This window comes from Macadamia integrifolia, unplaced genomic scaffold (genome assembly GCF_013358625.1).
Source record: "Macadamia integrifolia cultivar HAES 741 unplaced genomic scaffold, SCU_Mint_v3 scaffold_216A, whole genome shotgun sequence".
NCBI classification, from domain to species: Eukaryota; Viridiplantae; Streptophyta; class Magnoliopsida; order Proteales; family Proteaceae; genus Macadamia; species Macadamia integrifolia.
The window spans coordinates 108656-115998 of record NW_024870646.1 but is presented as its reverse complement, the minus strand read 5'-3'; the positions used below and the strand labels follow the sequence as shown (position 1 = coordinate 115998).

Sequence of the window (7343 nt, the reverse complement as noted above, 5' to 3'; positions counted from 1 at the left end):
GCTCTCAACAAATGTTCTTATACTTATGTACTTTTACGGCCTATAATTCAAAAGCATTACAAAACTCTATATATAACTGTTAAAATATGGTTGCTTATATATTAGGTTTACTATTTTATGAGACGACTGGGATTGATCAATTCGATTAGTGTGTCAATTATAGTACCTTCCACATCAGATCTGACCCAACTCACATCGACATCACCATGACCATATGAATGTTCTATATATTGTCTATCTTGTAATGTACTTTGTATATTTATCTAATCTGATTCATCATGATCTTCTCCTCCCATGTCAAAAATATCTCTAATCTTTGTATTTATGACAACTTACCATTCAGGCCTGTGTGGATTAGCAATGTAGAACACTTGCTCTACTTGTGACGGTAATACAAATGGGTTGGCAAACTGATCTTGGTCACTGTATTGTAAATAGTTAAAATTGACAAGGACAAACCTGATGTCATCTTTCTCCACTCTCTTTCTAAGAGTAGCCCAATCATATTTAAATAACATTACTCTGAGATCATTTGCATATTCCAATTCAATTACTTTCTTCAAAAATCCATAATACATGAGATATCCCTTAATATAGTGTGTATATTTTGAATTTGAAAAGCCTTCTGTCAATGCCGTTAAAAGAACCCCACTATTTTGAGTTTTTCTATTATTCTCATGTACCTTACTATGAAACTTGATGCCAATAATATTGTATTCATCATAACTTCTTGCATCCAAGTTAGAACTCGAGCCAACCATCTGATATGATTAGGCACTTCAACCCCATTCTCGCTTAGATTCAGTATCTAAATAATCAAAATTAAGATATGTAGAAATAGAGATCTAAACATTTAATCATGATATAGTATACAATCTAACTCTCTTCAATTAAATTTGGGTTGAACTTACATGCCCATAATTTGGGTTGAACTTACATGCCCATTAAACCATTTTGGAAACTCCTTAGCATGCTTCACTCTTACCAAATATGGGCGAACTCTATGACCCATCAACCTTTGGATTTGTACACAGTGAAACCTAATAAGTGAAAAATCTCTTATATACTAATATTTTCTTATAAGAATATAAATTATAAATTTTGTGATCTAACATAAATATTTTGTACAAACATAATTTATATGTAATATTTACTCACGATATTCTTCTAATCCTTTAGAGTTCTTAAGCACGTATTGATGTGCCTGGTCCCTTTCTGTAATGTCTAATCGTATCATCTGGCACTTCCCTATTGGCCTACCTGCTCTTGAGAATATATAGGATGGGTCGTATGTTTATGTTGACCCCGCATTTCTAGGCAGTCTAGTTGACCTTGTTTCTACATCTTCAAGGTATCTAAAGTAATAGGTCAAACACTCATCTGCAAGATATCCTTCTGCTATAGATGCCACTGGCCAACTAGGGTTACGCATATAGTCTTTCAGTTGTTTGAGAAACCTAATTACAATCAAATTTATAGTTAATGTATTCAACATATTAAGAAGCATACACAAGTTATCCTATTGTTTAAGAAAAAATAAAAATTTAACACTAACATTTCTAATGCATCCATCCAACAATATTGTACTGGACCAGCCAATCTAGTTTCATAAGCTAAATGAACAATCAGGTGTACCATAACATCAAAGACTATAGGCAGAAAAAGCTTTTCCATCTTGCACAGTGTTAAGACAACACTTTCACCAAGCCCCTCCTTCTCAACTTTACTACACAACTCCCGAAAAAATGCACTAACCTCTATCAATACAATGCTGACATTCTTAGGCAATATGTTACACATTGCAACTGGAAGAAGTTTGTACATCATAATATGAAAATTGTGGCTCTTCATTTCAACAATCTTACGTTCTTGCACACACTGTGGAATATTACTACAAAGTCCATCTGGAACCTTTACACCCTTTAAAACTGTGCAAAACAAATCTTTGTCAGTGGTAGACATTGTGTAGAATGCTGGAGGTATGAACAACTTATTCTTGCCTTCAATGACCTTTGGTTGAAGATCTAATCATATTTTCATGTCTCTTAAATTAAACGTGCATTCACATTATTATTTGACTTTTCTTTTTGATCAAACAAAGTGTTAATGATATTATCACAGACGTTATTCTTAATATGCATCACATCTAAATTGTGATGGATTAGATTATCTTTCCAATATGACAAATCAAAAAATATACTCTTCTTCTTTCAGTTGTATGGAAGCTCTGGCTGTTTTAACCTCCTTTGCTTCTGCTTCCCACTTTTTTTTATTATTTTTTTTACCAAATGGGGGGAAATCAATATATTGTAACTGCTCCAATATGTTGTTCCCTGATAGTTGCTTAGGCTGGAGTCTACGTTCCTCATGGCCATCAAAACTCATTTTGTCTCATTGAAATCTATAATCTTGTGGAAGGAATCAACGATGGCCCAAATAATAATGCTTTCTGCCATATTTTAGCCAACGAGAAGAAGTCTCACTGTTGCAACATGGACAAGCATATGCACCTTTAGTACTCCATCCTGAGAGGACTGCATATGCTAGAAAATCGTTAATGGTCCATAACAAACATGCTTTTAGATTAAATTTCTCCTTCTTAAATGCATCATAAGTCTCAACCCCATTGTACCATAAATCTTTCAACTCTTCTGTCAATGGTTGTAAATAAATAAATATATATATATATATATATATCTATATCATTCCCAGGTTGTTCTGGTCCAAGAATAAGCAAAGTAAGAATGAATAAGTCTGACTTCATGCACATCCATGGCGACAAATTATAAAGCATCACCACAACAAGCCATACACTATGAGTTGATCTCATATGCTTGAATGGGTTGAATCCATCACTTGCTAACCCGAGTCTGATATTACGAGGCTCCTCACTAAAAGGTTGATGTAATCTATCAAACTCCTTCCATGCTTGACTGTCAGCTGGGTGTCGTAACCTTTGGTCTTTTATACGCTCTTCATGATGCCATCTCATATTAAATGAGGTTTTTGATTAAATGTATAACCTCTGCAACCTTGGGATTAAAGGAAAATGATGTAATGTCTTAGCCAAAAATTTCTTTCTTTTTCTTGAATATCTTGATGCCTCACATTTATAACAAGACGTGGCTTTCTCTACTCCTTTCCAAAACAACATGCAATCATTTGGGCAGGCATCAATCTTGTTGTAGTTGAGCCCCAAATCTTTGATAATTTTCTTTATTTCATATATATTCTTTGGAAATGTATTTGGCTCTGGAAGCGCCCCTCGCAACAAATCTAATAGCATTGACAATGCTTTGTTGGTCATGTTGCAAAGGCACTTTATAAGATAAAGACGAAGAATGAAGGATAATCTAGTAAATATCATGCATCCTGGGTACTACTCCTTTGAATCTTCAATCAATCGTTCAAATTTATCTACCTCTATCCTCGCTCCCTCTATACAATCACCTATGTCACCATCCTCAATATCTTTATTTGTATTTCTTCCCCGCAGATCATCTAACATGGTGTGTGTACCATCATATGTTTCACCTTCATCTTGTATCACAATATTAACATGTAGACTTTCATGTGAAGATGTACGTTCACCATGAAAAATCCATCTTGTATAATTCCATAGAATTCAATCACAAACCAAATGTTCATACGCTACGTCTCTAGTCATCCACAGTTGGTTTACGCATTTTACACATGGGCATAGGATGCGATCCCCTATGGATACATTAGAAAATGCAAATTCTAAGAATTTTGTTACCTCTAGTCTGTATTGTGGAGATAACCTGTTTAATGGATCCCTTGAACTTTCAATCCATGACCTAGACATATTTTCCACACTAGCTGCTAAAAACCAAAAGCAGCAATGTTATAAAGATATCTAGGGTATATGCTAAGAGTACTAGTGTTAACCATTTAATATGAGTAACCTTATACAATAAACACATGTAGCCAAACTTCTACCATTAAAAATGCACCAGTTGGTATATGTTTGGTAAACTAAATCAAGTTAAAAATCTTACTTTGGAGGTTCATACAATAAAATACACTATTATTAGTTATTGCATCCAAGGAAAAAGAGAAAACAATAAACAAATAAAAAAATAAAAGGCAAAATGATCATCCACCACTTCTTCTTCTTCTTCCCCTTTTCTTCCTTACTGGATATTTTTTCAGCAAGATGGGTATGGAAGCAAAGGCTCAATTTCATGTTTTAGTAGTTGATGATAGCCTTCTAGACAGGAAACTGATTGAAAGGCTACTAAAGAACTCATTTTATCATGGTTTATTAATGAAACTTTTCTGAAGAAAAAAAAGGAGGAAACATAGGAGTTCATTTCAAAGTTCTTCCCAACTTAATTCATTGGATTTTGACTGTTTCTTCTTATGGGCTTTGTTAATTTTGGTTGTTGCTACAGTTGATTCTGGTAGCAATGATCTAGAGTTTCTGGGTTTACATGACGATAACCAGAGAAACTCAAACCCACTTTCAGTTTCTTCACACCATAATCAAGTATGAATTCATCTTTAAGCTTTTGAAAGCTTAGATCTTCTCCCTCTTGTTGGGTTCTGTTTATTGATGTTTAAGTATTTGTTTTTACAGGAAATATAAGTAAATCTCATAATCACAAACTACTATATGCCTGAAATGGTAGGCTATGATCTGCTTAAAAAAATCAAGGTTTGATTTGTTTTACTCTATGTTCTAGGAATCTTTTTTTCCCACCTCATAAATTCTTGTTCAAAGAAGCTTATTATATTTTCTATGGTTTTGTTCTATAGGAATTTTCATCTTTAAAAGACATTCTTGTGTCATCATGTCCTATGTGTCTTCTAGGATTAACAGGTAAAACTCATCTCATGATTCTCTCTCATCAACTTCTCTGTAGAATTATAGGAATTGGAGTTGATTTCTAAACTTTTATTATATTTTATGGTAATGATCAAATGCTTAAAAGAAGGAGCAAAGGAATTCTTTTTTAAACCACTGCAGATATCAGATATGAAAAGGCTTTAACCCCATCTTCTTAAGGTGAAGTATAAGGATCAACAACAACTACAACAATAACAACAAAAATAGCAACCACCATCACAACAGTCACCACCACAACAACAACACCAACAACCCAATAACAGGAGAAAGGCCATGGAAGAAGGTCTAACAGCTAGCCTTTCACTTGAAAGAACCAGACCAAGATTAAGTAGTTTAACAGTGGTTTGATAAATAAATAGTAGTTTCCCTTTTACAAGAACAAGGAGATCCCATAACTCCTGCCATTGTTTTTTTTTCTCTCTCCTCATTCTTCACAGTGATACAAGATGAAAATAAAAATTTAAAAACTAAAATGAAAATATTTCAGGAATATGTGAAGATTAATATAAGAAAGTACATTATAAGGACAATATATCAATTGCGAAATAATTTCTTATGTTGTTGTTTTTTTTTGGTCTCAAGTATGAAAGTTTTATAATATATATCTAAGTGAAAGATTTCACATGTGATAATGTATGAATACTATGAATTCCTTAGTTGTTGAATAAAAATACTCAATTCTCATATTCTTATCTATTTCAATTTCAATTTTATATTAGGGGTTGCTGAGCTGAAGCCCATTTGAAATTCATATGATTGGGGAATGAAACAAGAATATGTCAAAATAAATCCATAACTTAGTTACTTCTCCTTTTATTTCATGAGGGAACCAAGCTCATCGATAACACAAACATTCCCACTAAGAATTAACTTTTTTTATAACTATTCTTTCTTACGTACCCATATAGTATCAAGTCAAGTGGACTTGCAGAGGGCTGAGGCTGTTGGCAGCATTTGTGACATGGTTTTCCCTCTTTTTCTCTTTAAATGAATAACACCCAATAAAGTTTTTTTTTTTGGTTCTCAAAATTTCATTAACCCAAAATTTAGGAATACTTGTTATGATCTACTTCACAGTAAAAAACAAAAAACCTAGAGAAGTTCTATTGTCTTGTAACTAGTACCAATAACATAATGGGATAGTGAGAAAATAAAGGTTAATTAACAAGAACTAGAAATTAAAGAACTGTTATCCATGAGTATGTTTACTGAATTCAATTGATGAAGCAATCATGTTGACATAAATGTAGAAAGTTGAAGAGGATTACTTTAATAATTATACTTCCTATGATTTAAAAATGAATAAATCTTATACTTGATGCCTAAACTAGCATTTTTTGTAATTTAAAGCATTTGCATGTTAGCATATCCATTATTCATGGATTTTTTAAGTAACAAACATTAACTCAATAACATGTGAAATCAAGTTTTGGTTTCCACTGGACTTCATATGAGAGAGAGAGAGAGAGAGAGATGTGGGAGGGGGTTGTTGCTACAGGCCTCATATGCGTGGCCTTTTTAACAATCCATGGGTCAAAGGCTTCAAAAGTTTGAGGAGACAGAGGTGGAATGTAGAAGATAGATAGGAAACACCCCACACGCGTTAGCAATAGCTAGCTAATAATCTCAAAATTTATCTATAAGTCAGGGCCACGAGTCTCTAACCTCTCACAAGCCTCTCAATGTCAGGTGACTCAAAGTTCGGTTCTCCAATGCTAACAACTATGGTATTTCATGGTAAGGTATGCCTTCTTCACCACTTCTCCTTTTATTGTTTCATTTACCACACTCTAGCTGTGTCACACCCCACTTCCAGTAGACCCAACTTACCATTAGGAATACCGACAGTGTGAGTAAGACACATACCTGTTTTATGAACATACCGGGATCTCTGATAGCAGTACCTTAATATTTCACAATCTCACATCGTAAACCAACAATAAGCAGCAGAATCAGAGTATAATAGCGGAATCATCAGAAATAAATGGGGAAATTATCTAATGATAAACATAATATCAATAACCAAGTTATTCTGTTTACAATCCTTCAAGACTTACATATATCAAGTTTAAAATATAATATTCACAGACTTGTATCAACATAATCAAAAATACGCCGAACACCTCATGGTGTTGTGTATGCACAAAAGTCACAAGCACAGTCTTGGCCATGCTCCTCCATGTTTGGTATCCACCAATCGCTCACTCCGTACTCAGGTCCAGAGGAAAAAGAGTCACTAGCCACAGGCACGATCGTACCAGCATCATCATCTAAAAAGTGTGTATATGTGGGGTTGAGCTTTCCAACTCACTCAGTGAGGGGTGGGGTTCAAGCACATCCAATAAGACATTCGCAATAATAATTTATGATGCATGATAGCGAAAATTAAACATATAGTCCATGATGCTCATGATGCAATTCATTTATTTTATTATCCATCTAACAATACAACTAAGTCTGATAAATGCTACTA

At 33.8% G+C, this 7343-nt stretch overlaps 1 pseudogene; it reads left to right on the top strand.

Annotated features, from left to right (window-relative positions):
* Nucleotides 1-4177: 4177 nt before the first annotated feature.
* LOC122071357 lies at nucleotides 4178-5218 on the top strand (annotated as a pseudogene).
* Nucleotides 5219-7343: the final 2125 nt, after the last annotated feature.